The sequence below is a fragment of the Saccopteryx leptura genome, chromosome 2 (assembly GCF_036850995.1).
Source record: "Saccopteryx leptura isolate mSacLep1 chromosome 2, mSacLep1_pri_phased_curated, whole genome shotgun sequence".
NCBI lineage: Eukaryota > Metazoa > Chordata > Mammalia > Chiroptera > Emballonuridae > Saccopteryx > Saccopteryx leptura.
In genome coordinates this window covers 108,529,330-108,551,556 of record NC_089504.1, presented here as the reverse complement: position 1 = coordinate 108,551,556, position 22,227 = coordinate 108,529,330, and positions in this window count along the sequence as shown.

The window sequence follows — 22,227 nt, the reverse complement described above, 5'->3', positions numbered from 1 at the left end:
GTTCTAGAAATCGGCTTCCCTTTCCCAGCTAGTGGCTACACATTGTCTTTGTCTGTAGTCAAAACACGGTGCTTGCAATAACAGATGAGACTGCAGGAAGCAGCAAAACAAGGACCTGTAAACAACACACACACACACACACACACACACACACACACACACACCAACCTTTTAATGATGAAGAAAATATTTTGATAAGAATTGTTACAAATATTTATATTAAAATGCTTTGTTTATGAAATAAGTAATTTTTTTTTTAGTTTTTGGCATTTTTCTGAACTGAGAAGCAGAGAGGCTGAGGGAGAGACTCCTGCATACACCCGATCAGATCCACCCAGCATGCCCACCAGGGGGCGATGCTCTGCTGCAACCAGAGCCATTCTAGTGCCTGAGGTAGAGGCCATGGAGCCATCCCCAGCACCCAGGGCCAACTCACTCCAGTTGAGCCAGGGCTTCAAGGAGGTGGGGGGGAGAGAGAGGGAGAGAGAGAGAAAGAGAGAGAAGGAAGTGAGAGGGGCAGGGGTGGGAAGCAGATGGGCACTTCTCGTGTGTGCCTGACTGGGAATAAACCCAGGACTTCCATATGCTGGGCCGACATTCTGCCACTGAGCCAACCAGCCAGGGCTTAAAACAAGGTAATATTTTTTATACACCTTAATAAACCTAGATTTCACCTGCCTGAAAATCAAGACCTCTGCCTAAAAATGTGAGGACTGCACTAGGCTATTTTTAGAATCATTTTAGCATACATTTCATGCCTTTACAGCATGTAGTTGCTAATTTTCCTAATAAGGTCACCTTTCAGTAAGCGGCATTTTTTTTCTCATTTATGTGGAGTGCTTGCCTAAAAATAAGGCCAATTTCTGTGTGCTAAGGATCCTTATTTTATCCCATGTGTCTTTCTCTTTAGAGTATCCTCATATCAGAAAAAGAAAATGGTTTTGACAGCACTTATTCATATTAAGTTCTGTACCTTTCTCTGTACAGTCTAATAAAAGAATTTAGTGATGGGAGAATTAACTTCTTCCCTAATTTCCTCGTATTCGGTGATCTTGAAGGCAGAGGTAAGTTTCCCCCATTCCTTTGTGCTCACATCCAGCACAGCAGCGCAGGCTCCCCAGAGAAAAGATGCTAGATAAGCTTTGTTGACTGGTGTCTGGACCACATAGTCTAATGTGGAGATCGAAGAAATGTCAATACTTCCTCCATTCAAGGGGAGGCAGAGTAAGAAAGTAGGTCTTGTAACCTTAGCTGATGAGAAGAATAGCTCAGAAATCAAAGGTTCTCTCATTTGGAAAGCTAGCAAAGTGTGTTCTTAGCGTTTACCCTCACTATTCCCTAACATTTGGGGCTAGTTGTTTTGCTAAACAGCAGGAGAGTCCCTTGATCACCTTCTCTGAGAATCTTGACTAAGGCCTTCCACTTGTAATTTTTACTCCTGTGTGAGTCTCTCAATTAAAATCCTAAATCTTTTGCCTCTGAACAGTTAAAAAAAAATTCAAACTGAAAGGTGTTACGGGTTGAAACACAGTTTCTACTAAAGATAATGAGTGTTCCAGAGTGCTCATTGAAACAGCTGGAAAGAATGGTTACTTTCAAATATCCCAGGGAAATAAGTGAAACTAAAGAACTTTGCATAGTTAAACCAGAGACCAAATGCAGAAATTTTAAGAAAAAAATTTTATGCCTTGAAAATTTGATAAACACTATTCATAAATTAATATAAACATTTTGTTTAACACAGATGAAAGGGTTCTACCATATGTTAGTACTTTATCTATTTAGAATCTGGCTGCGGTATAAATATTGTTGCCTTCATGCACAAGGTTTATTTGATACAAAATAATTACTTAATGGATTTTTCTGATTTAATTCATATTTTTAACATCTGAGTGATTCATAGAAAACAATTTTGCTTTTCATTCATTCATTAATTAATGTTTATTAAACGTGGACTATAAAGAAGAGAGTGAAGTTGCAAAGATCAATTTGACATGAATTTTGATCTAAAGATAAAACATGTACATACAATAGTGAAAGTATAAAGTGATAAATGCCACATAAAAACAAAGTACTATTTATTTCAGTGTTTTTGGACAGAAATTTAATGAAAACATATAACTCCATTTTCTTGACTTGTAAATAAAGCTTACTAGATTTAAATTGGGCTTTTTGGTGTTAGAAGGTTTACAATTCTCTCATCCTAAACATCAGTTCTCATTACACAACAATATAGAAAATAACAAAAATGGAAATGAATCAGTTGTAACTTCATAACAATAAATGCAGCCAGATAATTAAGGTATTTCTGTATTCTATCTTAGGTATTCTAAAATAGTGAATAACACATTTTTGCCTTTCAATTTTAAGATTTAGATTACAAACCCAGAAGACTGAGTGATCATAGTGTTTTGAGGAGCTGAATTAATTGTCGTCATAAGAACAAAATAATTTAAAACTATTGACAGTTAAAAAGAACTTACCTAACACTTACTACCGCAGCGTGTCCATTGCTTACAGGGAACATGGTCTTTACTAAGGAAAATATTGTTTTGCTAAATTCCTTCAGTAAAAACAATTAGCACAAAAGAAATTAAACCCAAGTGAAATTAGCACACAGAGGTGACATTGTGATACAATAGAAATTAAAATAAAAAGAACCTGGGTTCCAATCCCAGTTGTGTGAATTAGACAAATCTCTGCAGATTGAAGTTTACAAACCCACTTCGTAAGGTTGATAGTACTAAACAAAAAAGTGTTGTAAAAGTACATGGCCAATACTCTTGTTTTATATTTATCACTATTTTTTGTTTTGAATTGATCATTATTTCTCTGAAATTCTTTTTATATTTAATATTATGTTTATCTTTATTCCTTAAATGGAGTGGGGTTTTTTTCCCCGACAAAAATAATGGTCTTTGAATATTGCCACATTCACAGGAGCAGATATCACCTGTCCTTTGTTGACTTGTTATTCTCAATTAATTCCACAAGAGAGTTTTTCGATGCTCATGTATTATATTAGTTTGCTAGGGCTGTCCTAACAAAGTGCCATAGACTGAGTTCCTTAAACATCAGACATTTTATTTTCTCACTGTTGTGGAGATTAGAAGTCCAAGATCAAGACGTCTGCAGATTTGTTTCCTTCTGAGGACTGTGAGGACAAAATCTCTTTGTGTTCTCTTTTTGGCTTGTAGATGGCTAGCCTCTTCCTGTCTTCTTTCCTCTGTGCATGTCTGTGTCCAGACTTCCTCTTCTTATAAGGACACCAATTATATTGGACCCACCAATGACCTCATTTTAATTTAATTGCCATTTTAAAGACCTTATGTCCAAATAGAGTTCCATTTAAAGTACTGGAATTAGGTCTGCAGCATATGAGTTTTGAGGGAGGGGGAAATAGTTTAGCCCATAACGTGTATTATGGTGGATTGACAGAGATTTACATAATTTCCACAGCGAAGGTCAGCAAATGACATTACATAACACCTATAAATTGGAATAAAATGTGCATATATTTATATGTATATCTCTCTATATATATATCTGTATATAGGTATATATAAAATACTGAAAAATATTCATTATTTGAAGACATTCTTTTCTCTTCTATCGTTTAAAATGGAACAATTGCTCCAAACCACAATTTTATTCAATGAGCCAAGGAAAGGAAGGCATCTATTCAAACAGCAAACAAATCAGCCAGCATCTAATGCCAGTCTAGTGCCCTCTGGAGATGCTCTATCTTGGCTAGTAGTCTATTTTCCTCTAACCATATGGTTTTGTGCAGATGATTTAGCACAAAAATAACCTTCTTCAGTGAATAGTGGTGCTGCGTGCAGAGAGCTCGCTCTTCCTTTCGTAACTGCTCACAGAGGTGCAGCCCCCACAGGAGCGGCATCTGTCCTCCAGCAACAGTTTAGAGAATGAAGGTTAGAGATTTGACAACTCACTGAAATGTCACAGAGAATCATTTTCTGAACAGAAATCTACCATTCCTCTATACTGAAGTTCAGAACTTTAGCAACAAGACACAAGCTCTCTCTGGATCTGTGGGGTTGATTGCTACATGTAACATTTTTTTTCTTTTTGCATGTTACTATTTTATTCTGGTCCATTAAAACAATACAAAATGATATAGCCTGCTACTCCCTCCCCCTCTGTCCTGTTTTTTTTCTTATATTGTATTTTATTTTAAAAATGGAGACTTTGGGTAGAATAAATACTTTCAGTATTTAACACTATGTTGTAACAAGAAAGTATACATCATAGTGCTATCTGGTCCTAAGTCTGTTTCTGCTTTTATTGCATAATTCCTTTGAAACTGGGACAAAATGCAATATTTTTAAAATATAAAATTTATGTTTGTAAAATGAAGACAGAAAGAATAAGTGTGGCAAATAGCTAATGCAGAGATAAAACGTTAAAGCCAATACTCAAAACTGAGACAGCTCCCAGAGGGCTAATTTCTCTTCGACAGGAAGAAAAGATTCCAATTAATGTGTCATAGTACTTTTCATCCACTCGTTCACCAAATCTGCTGTGCTGGCAAGTGTTCTACACTCTTGGGATACACCAATGAATAAAACAAAGACCTTTGCCCTCGTAGACTTTATAGGAAGAGATCTGCAATAATCAACAAGCACAAAAATACATAAATGGTATCTTTACATTAAATGGTACAAAGAGAAGATGTAGAGCAGGTTATGGTGAATCAGGGTGTTGCATTGGGGATGCGGGCTTGGTTTTAAATGAGTGGTCAGGATAGTGCCTCAAAGGCTATTTTAAGCCATACCATTTATATTATAGAAAAAAAATGCTGCCTGAAATGAATTGTTTTTTAAAATTAATTCTTTTTTAAAAATAAAGTCATTCAACAAAGTACATGCAGTATTTAATATGTTATATTGATAGCGTGTTTCTAGTGCTTTATTTGTCTAGTTTTCCAGTGTCCCTAAGAAACTAATTTGCACTAACTGGTTTCCCATCTCCTTCTCCTAACATTAGACCTGTGCCTCACATTTTCATTTTGTATCTTTAGACATGAGAATGTCACTGATATTGCAAAATCACAAGTGTTTTTCAGGCAACTCTCTGCACTCTTTATTCATTTTTGTCGAGATGCCATGTGACATAAAAGGAAAAGGAAGCCAAACTTCAACAGAAAAAGAATTATCAATGGTAATATGTTACTGAATAACCTTAAAGGCACATATGCTTTTAGTCAATTTGCTCTTAGCAATGCTGTTGCCACCAATTCACGTCTTGAAAGTCCCTAAGCCCATGAAATGTTAGCAAAAGGGCAAAATTAGATTTTTAACTAGAGAAATACAAATGAAGATAGAAGATCACAAAGGCAAAGAAGGTACCTTGAAACTATACAATGCTCTATGAAGCTGGCAGAACATTATGAGACATCTAATTCCAACTGTCAAAGGGGCTCAGTGATTTTTGTGCTCATTGTGTGTATTCTTAGGGTCCTTTAAATGGAGTCTTAGTTCTTTGACTCTTATATAACCTATTGTTCTCAGGGGAGAGTTAATAGTACTTTCTAGTAAGAGAATAGGAGCCTAGTTTAGATTGGAATAGTTGAGAGTCCATTAGCTTTGGTTTAGATTCAAGAAAATGAAAAGGTTTTGACTTTTTCAAGGTAAAGAAATCAAAAGAAATCCAGGAACCCTAAATCACGGCCCTCAATGCTGGCTGTCTTTGTCCTGCTACGTGTTTCTGTTACTCAGTATCTGATCCATCTATTTTCAGCCTCCCCAACCCAGATCACACGGAACAACTTCTGAGAATGTAAAGAATATCATGACTCAGTTAAAATAGTTCTTTTGTAAGAAGGCATTTAAAAACTAGCCAAATATCAAACCTAGACCTTGACCAAAAGAATCTGTTTTAAAAAAAACAATCTGTACTTATGGATGACTTAGTTTTCTTGTTGCAAAATATACTTTTCCCAAAATACCTTGGCAATAGCTGATTAAGCAAGGCATTTTACTATCATCCTTTCACAACATGATATAGTTATTCTAATGCTACTCATAAATGGAAAAGGTAGTTGTTTCATTTGGCCAGTATATATAATATATTTTCTTTTGTCCTGTTATATGAAGTCTATTTATTGCAGACTGAGGGGTTTTGTTTTCAGAACTCTTATACTGAATTTAATGGGTTGTTTTAATTTCTCTTTTGGTATATAACATAATCCCAAATGTTGGATTACATAATCTAATCATGCATTCACTGGTCTAATTATTTAAAGATAAAACAAGAAGTCAGGTAATATTTTACAGTTTAGTTAACTACATTAGGAAAGGAGTAATTTTGTAAAGTTCCAAAAGTGATGGATTTTCTGAAATCAACCAAGCCTTCAGATTGTTGGGAATATGGTTTACCACTGTGTTTACTAAGTCAAAAGTTAAATCTGTGAAGTCTACATATACATATAAATGGAAGTTCTGGGGGTTGTATCATATGATTCAGATCCCCAGACATCTAATCATCTATTTCACATGTTCTATAGTATAACCTACTTGGGTAGATTTTTATTTTTATTTTTATTTTTTGTATTTTTCTGAAGTCAGAAGCAGGGAGGCAGACAGACTCCTGCATGCGTCCGACCGGGATCCACTCAGCATGCCCACCAGGGGGTGATGCTCAGCCTTTCTGTGGCATTGCTCCGTTCTGGCCAGAGTCATTCTAGCACCTGAGACAGAGGCCATGGAGCCCTCCTCAGCGCCTGGGCCAACTTTGCTCCAGTGGAGCCTTGGCTGCAGGATAGGAAGAGAAAGATAGAGAGGAAGGAGGGGGGAAGGGTGGAGAAGCAGATGGGTGCTTCTCCTGTGTGCCTTGACCGGGAAGCAAACCCAGGACTTCCACATGCCGGGCCGATGCTCTACTGCTGAGCCAACCAGCCAGGGACTATTTGGGTATATTTTGAAAAAAAAATTCATGAGATGGAAGAAAGAATAGTCAATGCAGAGAAATGTCTCAGAATTCATTCATTGTTTATCCCAGAAATCTTACACAACTGCTGTCAGATACTATAGGACCTCTCAACATGAGCATCCTATATTGACTGAATTTTTTGTATCTTGATTGTGTCAATGTCAATATCTTGATACCTATAGTTTTACAAACATGTTTTCATTTGGAAAAACTGGGCAAGGACTGCAGAGTACCTCTCTTTAGTATTTCACACAACTGCATGGGAATCCACAGTTATCTCAAAACTAAAAGTTTACTTGCAAATATAATATTTACATTCTGTCAGATTTTCTGTGGGTAAGACATCCAGACATAGTTAACTAGGTCCTCTCTATAGGACTGCAACCAAAGTGTCAGGCAGGATTGGGTTCTCAACTAAACATTTGACTTGGGATGGATCTTCTTTCAAACTTAGGTATTTCTAATTGGCAGCATTCACTTTTCTTCTGGATTGTTAGACTGAAGGCTTTGATTTCCTGCTGGAAGTTAGTCAGAGGATACCTTCAATTTCTTGCCATGTGGCTTTCTCAATATGGCCAGTTGCTTCCTCAAAGCCAGTGATGGAGGGACACCCTTAAGTAGACAGCTATCATAATCTTATGTAAGATAATCATAGAGATGACATACCATCATCTTTGCCACCTTTTCTAGGTTAGAAACAAGTACCATGAGACTGGGATGACTGGGGCTATCTTAGAGTCTCTCCTGCACGTGTGTCTACACACATTCCTTTCAAAACTCATTGGTTTTGATATAATTGGGAATGTGTTCACTACTTTCTTTCTTTCTTTTTTTTTTTTTTTTTGTATTTTTCTGAAGCTGGAAACGGGGAGAGACAGTCAGACAGAGTCCCGCATGTGCCCGACCGGGATCCACCCGGCATGCCCACCAGGGGCGAGGCTCTGCCCACCAGGGGGCGATGCTCTGCCCCTCCGGGGCGTCGCTCTGCTGCAACCAGAGCCACTCTAGCGCCTGGGGCAGAGGCCAAGGAGCCATCCCCAGCGCCCGGGCCATCTTTGCTCCAATGGAGCCTTGGCTGCGGGAGGGGAAGAGAGAGACAGAGAGGAAGGAGAGGGGGAGGGGTGGAGAAGCAAATGGGCGCCTGTGTGCCCTGGCCGAGAATCGAACCCAGGTCCCCCGCACGCCAGGCCGACGCTCTACTGCTGAACCAACCGGCCAGGGCCACTACTTTCTTAAATAACTGGACACTGTACAATATGATTTGAAGTATATCCAGTTATGTTCTACGTTTATAGTAAATCTTAGAACTTGAAGGAATGTAGAGCATTTTTATCATAGGAAATAAAATGTATTCAAGCAGATTGGAAAACATAGTACCATATTTATATTAGATATCTTTAGACAATATGTTTACTCTCTTAGACTTGTAGTGAACATGTTATATTGCTGTGTTTATAATTTAGTAATCTGAAGAGGTTAATGCAATATCCCCTAAAATAGCATTATTATTTGGAAAATGTTTTTCATATGAAAGAAACTTTTTCTATTCTATTTTACCTCTGTGGAAAAAATTCTTTTCAGAAAACTTCTCAATTGCTTTTAAAACCTTAGAAATCTTTAAAAAATAGAAAAAAATTTATATCCCACATGACATCTTCTATAGAGTGAATTTATTCAACTTTCCAGTTACCTGGTAAATATATTGAAAGCACAATTCATTAATTAATATATTTTAGGTTTTTGTAAAGCTTTGCATTGTTCCCCTGTCTTTACTAGAACCTAAAATATTCCATTTTTAGAGAATTACAGTAATACACTTTCATTCTTCTTGTACTTTCTTTGTGTGCAAAACTTCTTTTTTTTGTGTGTGTGTGTGTGTATGTGTGACAGAGAGACAGAGGAAAAGACTGAAAGGGACTGACAATAGGAAGAGAGAGAGATGAGAAGCATCAGTTCTTCATTCTGGCACCTTAGTTGTTCATTGATTGCTTTCTCATATGTGCCTTAACTGGGGGACTACAGCAGAGCGAATGACTCGTTGCTCAAGCCAGTGACCTTGGGTCAAGCCAGCAACCTTGAGCTTCAAGCCAGTGATTTTGAAGCTCAAGCCAGAGACCATGGAGTCATGTCTATGATCCCACATTCAAGCCAGTGACCCTATGCTCAAGCTAATGAGCCCACGCTCAAATCGGCGACCTTGGGGCTTCGAACCTGGGTCCTCTGCATCCCAGTTCAACACTCTATTCATTTACCTACCAGCTTATCAGGCTGTGTGCAAAGACTTTTTACAAATACCTTATGGTGCCTCTGAGAATAATTTTAAATGTTTCTTAGTGCTCAAGTAATGTAGTTCATTTGGAAATAATAATGATAAAAATCATTATCATCATATTTATGATAACATGAATAATTCACAAAAATGATACCTGCTATCTGGGTAGTGCTAATCTTTGTAACAGAAAAAAATGTAAAATCAGAAATAAACAACTTCCTTATTTTCTTTCTCCTCTAAATAAAAAGAAATGAAAAGAAAGAAAAAACAAGCTTCTTTTTTTGGAAAGAGATTTGTCTCATCCCTGATGAGTCACTCCCCATATGTCCCTTCCTTCTATTGTTGTCTGATCTCACCCCCACTGCAAGCTCAGGCTGCTTTGCCCCTAGCTGATCACTGGCCCCTTTTATACCATCCTCCATGGAACCAGGGAAACAAGACCCACTAATGGGAAGCACCTTGTACTAAAATTTTAGGAGGTGATAGAGGAGTTTGTGGCATAGTACTGAACAAAGAACAATGTATATTTATTGCTATCATCTGGGTTCTTAAAGGTTTCTCAGCTCTCTTTGTGTTGGAGAATGTATCATTGACTAGTATTCTTATCTGGTCTCTGCCTTTTGCCATGATACTGGACATCCACTCCTAAGGCTTTGTCCATCTTCACAAATCTGCTACCATTCCCAGATGTGTTTCTTTATTAAGCAGAAGGCTCTACCATCATTCTAGATCACATGCATAAGACCTTAACTTTCATAATTCTAAATGCATCTATCTTGTTGTTTTTCTATATGAGTAATTTTTTGCACCCCCAAATTCTGATATATTCCCAAGACATCTAACACAAGCTCTTGTAGGTTTAAAAGAAACAACTTTTCTTCTAGCTTCATATTAATAACCACTTCCACTCACTGAGTATAAAATGCTCATAATTATCATTTACTTAGCTCTTTCCTCATGCTGTGGACCATTCTCTTTTACACATTACATATTTTGAGTAATTTCATTCTTAAAATAGTTTCATTATTATTCCCTTTTACAATATAGTGATTATGAGAAGAAGGTGTATGTTTTAAGAGTATATTCCAACAATACTACTAGATAAAAATTTAATTTTCCCCAGGTTTTAAGACTAGGGATGTTGGGTAGTTTTTCTGGTATATGGGAGGAGAGCCAGGTATTTCTGCCTCCATAGTCTTTCAAATTAATCACAGGACCTCACTATGTACAAATGTGGATTGCTTTGAAGAAAGACGTATACTTTTATGATACAGGGGATCCTCGGGTTACAACACAGTTCCATTCTTACCACAGTAACATAACCTGAATTTTGGTGAAAGTTGAAACACACCCTAGCCTAAGTCTCTTACCTATCTTAACAAGTTGTAAAATTATAATCTAGAACATAAAAATACAACTAAGCCAGAGAAAAAGGGAAAGGACATAAATATACTGTACATTACACTGTATTACAGTAACAGAAAAAATAACCAAAAATGAGTGACACCAACTCCCCTCATATGCTGTTTCACTGCATATTCTTCCGCAGTGTACAACCAAAATAATTCATCCATGTAGTACATAAGTATGATGTTAACAGCATAGGTGAAAACACTGACATCTCAATTTTTTAAAGTTTTTATGGGAGTGAGTACCATAAACTCAAAACGTTGTATGTCAGGACAGTTGTAACCTGATGACCCCCTGTATTATCTTTTGTGGTACTAGAATAATGCTCCCTCCCCAGATGTTTACATCCTAATTTCAGGAATCTAAGAATATGTTGGATTATGTGAGAAAGGGAAATTAAGATCATAACTAGAACTGAGGTTAATAATCAACTGATCATAAAACAAGGATATTATTCTCGATTATTTAGTAGGCTCAATGTAATTGCAAAGTCTTTTAAAATGGGCAAAGGGAGAGAGAGGAGTCAATGTCAGAGTGATTCTGTGTAACTGAGACATGACTGACCATTGCTGGCTTTGACGATGGGAGGAGAACAGGAGCCAAAGAAGGCAGGTGGCCTCAAGAAGGTGAAAAAGTAAAAAAAAAAAATAGAATCATTCGTACCCTCCAGAAAGGAACACAACCCTCCTAATTCTTAATTTACCCAGTGTGACCTCTAGAACTGTAAAATAATTCATTTGTATTGCTTTAAGCCACTAAATTGATGGTAATTTGTTACAGCAACAGTAGGAAACTAATACATGTTAACATTTTATTATCTATTATTCCACTGTTTTCAGATGGAAAATTATTATGCAGGATTGATGTTGACATTGACACTATCTCTTTGCACAATTTCCCCTTCCTTTGACACTTTCAAGTAGTTGAACTTGTTTTTGTTTGTTTGTTGAGGCTAACGGCTTTCAAAGCCTATTTTATTTGTCATTAAAAATCAACAACAACAATCAATCTTCTTTGGAATTTTGGTCTCCAAACTTTATTTTGACCAAAGGAAATAGAAGGTATGGCAACAAAGAATTCTTTCAACAGCATAAAGCTTGGAGGAAGTGAAACATAAAAATTGAGTGTTTTAGGTAGACTTTGTTTAGGTAAGGGGTGGGAAGGGGATTGGGAGTATGGTCCACAAAGTCAGGCTCACCGACATGGAAATGGTCCAATGTACAAAATGCTCCAAGTAGAAGAACAGTGGAACGGACTGTGTAAGGGAGGTGGGTGTGAGAGATGAAATTAAGGAAGGTCATAAACTTGATTGCAGAGGACTATGATTGCCCTTCTAGAGAATCTGGATTTTCATCTTGAAGGATGTGGGGAATCTGGGGAATATTTAACCCAAGAAGAACTAGATTATAGTTGAGTTTGGAAAGTAAATGGTAGAGGCAATGCAGTGAATGGAACTATGTAGCAAGCCTAGAGGATGAAAAATAAGAGGCATTTTAATACAATAGAAAAAAGAAAACAGTAGTTACAATATGTACATATAGCAGTGTCCCTAGGAGTGGAAACAGGTGGAGAGATTCAAAAGATAGCAAAAAGACAGAATCAACAGTACCTGTTGACTACTTGTGGACTGTGAGAGAGCAAAAAAAGTCACATTGCTGGAATGCACAACAAGATGTATGGCAAGTGTATTCACTGATCTGGGGAACATAGCAGATTGGAGATAGAAGATGTGGTGTTTGGTTTTGGTTGCGTTTGAGTTACTCTGGAGCATTCTGTTGGAAACATGAATCCCCATTTTCTTCTGGATTTCTGCTCTATGTTTCTATTAAGTATCTGTCAGTCTTCAGTACCTACATCTTGCAAGCTGATAAGCATTCCAAGTCTTTCTTCGGTGTGTATTGTGCCAGTCTCTCCCAGGTTATCAGTGGTGTGCAGACCTATTTTATTAATTCAGTACACTTTTGCGGTGTGTTAGCAAACTTACAAAATAATGGAACAGGGCAACATCATGAAAACGCGGTGGGAAATCACATGGAGCCCAGATATCTAATAAAGAAGTGGTATAGATGAAAATTTAGGAAGTAACAAAAGGATATAGCTGAAGCAAATGTAATAGCCAGTGACATCACAAAGACTGTAAGAAGTCAATATGACATTTGGGACAATTGGTGAAAAGGTTTTATTGACTGCTTCAATATTGTAGTTTGGCTGTAACAAAAATCTGTGAATGATTTAATAATGTCAGATCAATGACAATTGAACCTGTTAATATAATCTTGTGTTCTGTTTATTGATCTGACTGGGGCTATTATTTGTACCTCACAAAGTAAAAATAAATTGAAATTTGACTTGTTCTAGAATTAAAGGCTAGGTGGTAGTATTTGTTGAGGATTACCTTCTAACATCTAGTTTGTGCTAAATGTGGTGGGGAGATTAAGGAAATATAAAATGAGACCTCTTTCACCAGAGAGCTTACATCTCTTTTAGAAGATGCAAGGTTAACAAACACAGGAAACCATTGCTATTGTAAAACAAAATCACTAAATTCAATTATCTATGTAACATATACACAAGGAATTCAATAAATGCTAGCTGAATTTACTTATATTTTTTATTTAGTATGACAATTCCAAATAGTAAAATATCATTTACTTTGTAGAAAAGGTACAACTACTTGAAAAATATATATAGGATATGGCAAAAGTAGATTTACAGTTATATGTATAGAAAATAATAACAATTCATAAATAATAATACAAGAATAAACTGTTTTGCATACTCATAACTGTAAACCTACTTTTGCCCTAACCTTGTACATTACTTGGAAGTTTCTAAAAATCAAAGGCTATTGGTTGTTTAGCTAATCAACCTAAATATCAACAAGCCACATCTACTAATTGCCCATTGTTATGTATCTAGCATGTAACTTGTGTAATTCAAGAATATCCTGCAATAAGTGAGAGTTAAACCAGCATAATCTTAACTGAGGCTTGGGGGGCCTTTAAAATGTCTCTATAAACAATCCTCAGAACAATCACTTCTTGCACAGGAGGAAAAAAAGCTGTTTGAAAGGTTTAGGAGAGTCTGGCTAGCCTGTTATTCTCTACTCTGCAGAGCAAATCCCTTGCATGCCTTAAAAAAGATTGATTTTTGATGTAAAGTCACATTTAATCATAACTTTGAAAATTTTGAAAGTGTCTGTGAGGGTTTGCTTCTCAGTGGATTGGAAATCTATTAGTATATAGCCAAGGGGTCACTGATAGCAGAAATGAGAATTTTCAAGTGTTCTGATGCAAAATTTGATGGGACATACCAAAGAACTAAATTTCTAGAAGTGTAGTACTAACTTCTATAACCGAAATAAGACTGAAAAAATACATTTTCTTTAGCATATATTACTGTGATTATTGTTCCTCCATGTTATAGTAAAAGTTAAGCAATGTTGCAGATACTTAAAAAAATTATATGAACCTATAAAAACATGACCGTATACAAAATTTTCATGGCACTGGTCACAATATTCAATGATTGTCAATTGTTTATCACTTAGTTAAGTTGTATTTCTGTACATTTTTAGTGTATTGATAAGCAGTGTTCATAAGGAGGTCCTACTGACCCTGACAGATTGTTCCTTTTATATATTCTCTCATTTGGTTTGATACTGCTAATTCCTAAAGTATTCTTCCTGCTTTTAGTTTGATCCCATTTCCTTCCATTCACCACTCTGTCACCACAATGAACTCTTTAAAATGCAAACCAAATTATATCATTTACTGCTTAAAATCCATTAGTCACCATTATTACCAAGAAGTTGCTTCCAATTTCAGCGTGTGCACCAGCCGCCATACTGATCTCCAGGCTGGACACCACCTCCCCACAGGAGGTGTGGTACAACTAGCAAAATGGGATAGCAATTCAAAGATGACAGTTTTGAATGTACATGTAAACAAACAAATGAACAGACAAACAGAACATGAGTCCTGATTAAGCTGATGAGTTTTACAAACGCACGCCCATAAGCAAAATTTTGCTCTATTTGTTGTTTTTATATCTCATATAGTTAGAATATATTTATTTATAATTGCTATTCCAATTCAAGATGATATAACTTTACTTATAATATTGTTTCTAAAGAACTGTTAAAATAAAGACAAAAAGAAAGAATAGGAAGCATTTTAGAGAGAGTACCATATTTCCCCATGTGTAAGACACACATGTGTTTGAAAAATTTGGGGTCTAAAATGGGGTGCGTCTTATACAGCAGTTGTAGATTTTTTTTACTTGTATTTCCCACTTTTTCACACTTGTTTTTGCGCTCATTGTTGAAGACAGTGATTTGTCATCAGACACAGATGAGGACAAGATAATAGATGGGAGTTTTGACAGTGATGAGGAGTTGTATGAATTTTATGATGAATAAAACATGAGTTCAATAACTTTATGTAATAATTTTTTTCAAATTTCAGGCCCCAAAATTAAGGTGCATCTTATACATGGGAGCATCTTATACATAGGGAAATATGGTACATAATTTCAGTTACCTTTTTGTCAGTGTACCCTGACTCCTTCCCATTTTTCTAGTCCTGGACTGTAACATGAATATTACAGGTGGACGTTTTGTTCTTCTCATTTTCCCTATTTATTTTTATCTCCAGAATGGGCATCCCTTGTACTTAGTTATTTCTGTTTATGTCTAAGGTCTTCTGTGAGAACTTCTTCCTTCCAAAACTTTAGGTATATGTTCTCCTAGGAATGTATAAAGAAGTGTCATTAATCTCCACAGATAGCATATCTTTTGAGTTTACTTCTTCTCAAAGTCACTAAAATTCATGCTGTCAGAAAAAGAGTTCAGTTTTTCGAAGAAGAACCGCGGATCTTCAGTAAAATTCATGCACTCTACCTAGAGCATTTCTTTCACTCTTTTGAAGTCATCACTCCTTCCAGAGAAGTTTTAAATTTTCTTACCTCACTAACTTCAACATTTGTTTCAGTCCTTATTTGTATCCTGGATTTTGAATTTATACCTGAGATGGTGAATTATCTCCCAAGTATGTAGGATCCCACCACACAATTTTCATTTCTTCTATCTAATAAATAGTACCATTACATTTATCAGAACATAATCAACCAGCCAGAGACTATATAGCTCAACCTTACTTGAAGCCATTCCTTTATCTTTCTTATGTGACTAAGCTGTGGACAGTGGGCAGTGAGCATAAAAGCTGTACCTTAGACTTCCCTTTTGCTTTTCTTGCAGACTGCTTTGTGAATATGGTACTGGAAAAGGTTTGGACTATTTGGATATAAAGAACATTCTAGGAGATGGTGGAGGTACAATATAGACATGACCTGGATTTCTGGATTACTTAATGGAGCTGAACTGCTATAATACTTGCCTACATTTAGACAAGAACATTAGGGAGCAATCTAGTTATTTGTGTGAGTGTATTTTGGGGGGGTGTTTTAAAAGCACCATATCCTGTACACAGTTTAACAAGCCTCTTGATGATACTTCTAACATCTCTGAGAGCCTATTCCCTCTGTCTTCCAAAAAAATCAAAAACCAAAATCTTTCTCTGGTTATACATTTCTATGTACCTTACTCTTTAACTTTCCTTTAAGTATAATAATTATATTAGTAAAGTAAACACTAGATAGCTCATGAATAAGGTTGCGCTTTAACTTAAGGATAAAGAGAGCCCTGGTTGGATCAGCTCGGTTGGTTGGAGCGTCATCCAGAAGTGCAGAGGTTGTCAGTTCCATCTCTGGTCAGGGCACATATTGGAATAGATTGATGTTCCTGTCTCTCTCATTCTCTCTCCCCCCCCCCTCTGAAATCAATAAAATAAACATTAAAAAAAGACAAAGAGAAACAAATCATGAATCAAAGGATTCATCCAAAGTAGTGAAATGATGAAAATGACACCTTAGAAAAGATCATTAGAGTTGCATTGTGGAGAATGAGTTGGAGGACTGCAAGCTGGATGCTGGGAAAATTAAAGAAGGCTATTCCAGTATTCTAGGATGGAAGTAATTATGCCCTAAACTAGGTAGTGGCTCTGGGGATAGGGAGAACTGAAGCATTTGAGAGATCTTAGAGGAAGAGTTTCATCTAAATGGAGATTCTGTCAATGGTTAAATAGATGAGTCCGGAGCTCAGAAAAGAGAATTTAGCAGGAGATAAAAATTTGACAGTCATAAGTACATGTGATAGGTTTTCACTTGAGCATGGGACTGGATGGATAAGCCACCCACGAAGACTGTGTAGAATAGAGGCTCTAGGACAAAATCTCAGGTAGTGACAACATTTAAGGATTTAAGGCAGCGATTCTCAAGGCACAGAGAGCAGTGGAGGTGCTGAGGTGGATTGGGAATTCCCAGGATAAGAGAATGTCCTGAAAAGGACTAGAGAATGTTTAGTTTTAAACAAATATCCCATAATTATTTTGCTTTATATTTTTTTCCAGTCATATTTCATTTATTTTTGAAATTTCAAATAACATTATTCTTAAAAATAATCACAAAGAATGAAAGTTTTAGGCTAATTTTAGGAGATAGGTAGATTTTTAAGAATAGCAGTAGAGGGCAGAGAAGCCAGAGATGTTTGTAATAGAGGATGTGAGATAGACCAGTCAATCTAAAGAAATGTTTGAGGGCAGTTTGGATGTCAAAGAGGGATGTGGTCATGAGTTGGTTGGAAGGGGAGAGAATGTATAACTACTGTAGAAGGATTCAGTAGAGGGAAATAAGGAATAACCTATAAAACAAGTCACTGGAAAGAAAGAAAAGAGTCTCAGTGCACATATAACATTGTCCTTAGACAAAAATTCTACCACTTCTTCAGTTGTTGCAGTGGAGAATGAAGAAAGAATCCATGTATAAGTTTTACGTTTGTGACAAGAAGTTTAGAATATATTTTGCTCTTCCATTTTATCTTAGAGAGTCTGCCTTTTCATAGAGAAATTTAAATAATTTTCATTGTTTTCAAATGTTATGTTTTCTTAATTTTATTTGTGAATGCATGTGTACATATGCATATATTTACATATGCATGAATGTATCAGTATGAACATAGGTATATATAAATGTATGTGTACATGAATATATATATATGTGTGTATACACACACATACACACATATATATGCTAGCACATTTGTGCGTGGTATAAATATATATAATTTTGTTTGCATTTATGAATGTGTGTAGGTTCCAGGCAGCAAAATTTGGAGTTTAGAAGTAACGAATCTGAATGAAACCATATGTTTCTCATGCTGGCCTCACCATTTATTAGTTGTGTGACCTTGGTGAGGTTACTTCACTTACTTAAACTTTACTTTCCCATCTGTAATGATGGATATATTAATAGCATATACTCTTTATGGAAATTTTGAGGATTAAATGAGATAAACCACATACCTAGAATGCAGGCCATGTAATAAAATACTATGCTGTAGATGTTATTTTTAAAGAACTAACATGCTACAATGAAGAATTGATGCTTCTCATCTCTTTTCCTTCCAGCCTGTCTGTCCCCCCACCATTAAAAAAAAAATTTAACATTTATTTCAATAAAAACCATGAATGCCTAATATTTTGCAAACACATTTGCCACAATTTTAACTATTACTATATATTTTCTCTTATGTTTAACTCTTTTCAATACCCATCACTAATCTTTCCTCCCACAATTTAATATCATTGATCTTATTTATTTATTTTATCTATTAATCACCTAGTAATCCTTTTAGAGAACTTTTTAAAAAATAATGGTTTATTTTATGAGACCTGTACAGCTATTTCCTGGGATTTGAACAGCAGGTTGGTAGGATACAGAAATCCTGGGTCATAATCATTCCCTTCAAATTCTAGGAGTATTGTTTCCTCATGCTCTGACATTTGGTGTTTGAGGAGCATTGGGCTGTCTTACATCTTGCTTTTTTGTATGTTTGATATGTTCTTTCTGCTTAGAATTTGCCAATGTCACCAAGTTATATTTTTATGTATTATAGAACACTCCCAATTGGAGATGGGTAATTATTATTATATTTTTACCTTTATTTTGTTTAATTTTTCTTTTCTTTTCTTTTTTATTTTTATTTTTTTTGGAAAGAGAGGAAGGAAAAGAGAGAAAAGCAGAAACATTGATCTGTTTCTGTATGTGCCCTGACCAAGGATTGAACCAGCACTGGGATGATGCTCTAACCAAATGAGCTATCCAGCCAGGGCACCAACTTATTTTTTCTTATGTGGCTTTTGTTATTAATATACTTGAAACATGACTAGTCTCTCAATCTCAAAATACTGATTATTTTTAAAAACTGGATCCTTTTCTGTAATTCCTCTTTGATTATTGTTTATACTCTACATATTTTGCTTTCTTCTTGAAAATTACTCTGATGTCAACTGAATTTCCAGTTGGTTTTCCTTTTTCTCATTTTCTCTGTCAGTATACTCTCTTTGCCCCTTCCCCCAGGATTTCTCAGTTTTTTTCTCAGTGTTGTCCTGAAAATCACTAATTAAATTTTCTGCAATGTCAAGTGTAGAGGCCTTAGAACTTAGAACAGGTACAGAGTTCAGTGCCCTGAGGCAAAGACCACAGTGACTTCACTGATAAAAGTACTGAGCTCAGTACTGTGCTGAACACAGTACAAGAGGGATATAACTAGCAATTCTGGTTAATCAATAGGTGGGGACATTTGAACTACCATATTTCGCCATGAACAAGATACTCCCATGTATAAGACGCACCTTAATTTTGGGGCCCAAAATTTAAAAAAGAGACAAGCATGAAAAAGTGGGAAATGCAAGTAAAAAAAATCGACAACCACTGTATAAGACGCACCCAGTTTTTAGACCCCAAAATTTTCAGAAAAGGGTGCCCTTTAATTTGCTCTAAAGAAGTTCCCCTTCCTGACTTCCTCATTCTTGTCCCTGCTTCTCTTTTATGTGTATCAATAAATACCTGCAAGGACTGGGGGTCAGGGCTCATGAAACCTGTACAGGGGATTGTGAGGTGGTCTCCCCCAGGTCCCTCGGTGCACGCCATGTGGTCTCTGAGTACTCATTGTCTCCACCACAGTCAAGTTTGCTAATTATTGATTCAGACTAAAGTGTTTTTGTTTTTCATTCAATGTGTGTGCTGTTCAGCAACAGTTTTCCCTCACCTTAGTCATCTGTTTCTGTTGCATAGGGGCTGTGTTTCACTGATTCATTTTCCTTCCTTTTATTCCTTAAAGGGGAGTGTGGCCCCACAGAGTCCCGCACTGGGCTCCTTTTCCTGTATTGGAAACCTTTCTCATACACTTGGTTTTTTTGTTTTTTGCTTTTTTTTTTTTTACCTAATTACCTTTCTTAAAAAAACAAGTGTATAATTCTATAGTTTTCTAATATAAATTGCTCTAGGTTTTGTCACAAGTATCACAGTTTTCTATCCAAATCTTTCACAGAGGCCCTCATCAAGTCGCCCCCTGAAACCTCAGTAGAGCATCTCACTTTTCAACTGAAATTAACCTGTCCAAATGAGACTAGGAATCTTCTTCTTCCCCTTCTGAACTCCCACAACAACCATACTGTTACTCTGCCAATCATCCAGAACTAGTCAGAGTATCATTGACCCTTTTTCTGACCATTTTTTAAAAATTTTGATTTATTGATTTCAACAAGAGAGGAGGGACCATCAAGCTGTTCCTGCATGTGCCCTGACCGGGAATCAACCTGCAGTCTCTGCACTTCGGGACGATGAACCAACCGAGCTATCTGACCAGGGCTTGACCATTTCTTAAAGACAGAGTTTCTACTTCTACAATGATTCATGTGGTATTTCCTTTATATCTGTGCTCTTCTCATGTTACACATTTATTTCTTTACTTACTTAGTCTTCTTGTTCTATTCCAAAATAGCCAGTGTGATATTGTCAGATTATTCCTTTTTTTTTTTTTTTTTTTTTGTATTTTTCTGAAGCTAGAAATGGGGAGAGACAGTCAGACAGACTCCCGCATGCGCCCGACCGGGATCCACCCGGCACGCCCACCAGGGGGCAACACTCTGCCCACCAGGGGGCGATGCTCTGCCCCTCCAGGGCATCGCTCTGTTGCAACCGGAGCCACTCTAGTGCCTGGGGCAGAGGCCAGAGAGCCATCCCCAGCGCCCGGGCCATCTTTGCTCCAATGGAGCCTCGCTGCGGGCGGGGAAGAGAGAGACAGAGAGGAAGGAGAGGGGGAAGGGTGGAGAAGCAAATGGGCGCGTCTCCTGTGTGCCCTGGCCGGAATCGAACCCGGGACTTCTGCACGCCAGGCCGACTCTCTACCACTGAGCCAACCAGCAGGGCCAGATTATTCCTTTTAAAGCTCCACTCTAATAATGCATTTCTTCAGAAGCTTTGAATAGCTCTCTCTCTCTCTCTCTTACTGAATTAAGTATACACTCCTCCCCATGGCATTCAGGATTTATCAGAAAATCACCCAAATTAATCCAATATACATTAACTCCTTCTCTCCTACCAGTCAATGCATACTACCGTTTGGACCCAAGGGTCTGCAAGAATGTTTGTGGCTGCTCACCTATATCTTCCTATAAGGTATTCCCTTCCCAGTTCATTTTAATTCTGCAAACATATATTTAACTTCTATTATAAGGCAAGAATGACCAGTTATTATATATTTAAATATAATGTATCTTCTTCACTAGCAAATGACTCAGATATCTATAGCTCATAATACAATGTGATAATGTACCACCCCAAATCAATAAAGTGTAATGGGAACACAGACTAGAAAGAGATGACTTCTGTTCAGGGGATTCAGTGTACTCTCCACAGAGAAGGTGATTTTAGACCAGTAAGAGCAAAGATAAATTTGAGTTTACCATCCACATAAGAGTGAAGTGGTATTCCAGAAAGTGAGGACAACATGAGCGGAAGGAAAAAAAAGTATAACAACTTGGTGTATTTGGGAAAGAATAAATACTCTGGCATATTTGTCTTTGTAGAACATGGCCTGGGTTGTAGTATGTGGCTAATAGGTGCTTGTTGGCTGAATGAATGTGAGACTTCGAAGTTATAAAGGTGCATACTGGAAGACAGAATTAGAGAGCAAGCATGAGGCTATATTGCAAACGAGCAGATGTTAACTCAGAAAGTTAGATTTCATCTTGTGGGCAATTGAGCAACAGAAAAACTTTGCATATGGGATTGGATGTTTACATAAAAGTTCCAGTCAAATTTTTAAGAATACAGATACCATATCAGATAGTAAAATAAGCATCCCATAAAACTTTTACAAACAAGAATTGGTCACAAACTAGTGTGCTTTTTTTTAACTGGTCAAAAGATTATCAAGAGTACATAAAGGTTCATTAAGTGGAGACCGAGAGAGTGGAGAACAGAGCTGTGTGTAAGTCTGGGTTCCCCCTATGATAGGGAGAGTTGGGGGTGCTTTTTCTTCACTCATGTAAAAAAAATAGTGGTAAAACCACTGCAATGATTTAATAGAGGCCTTTTGAAATTTTGAGTGGATGGATAGAGTAGAGAGATATTTGGCTTTCTTCAAAATTCTAAAAGCAGAGAAGTGACTATGTAGCTGTTCTGTAATAGCT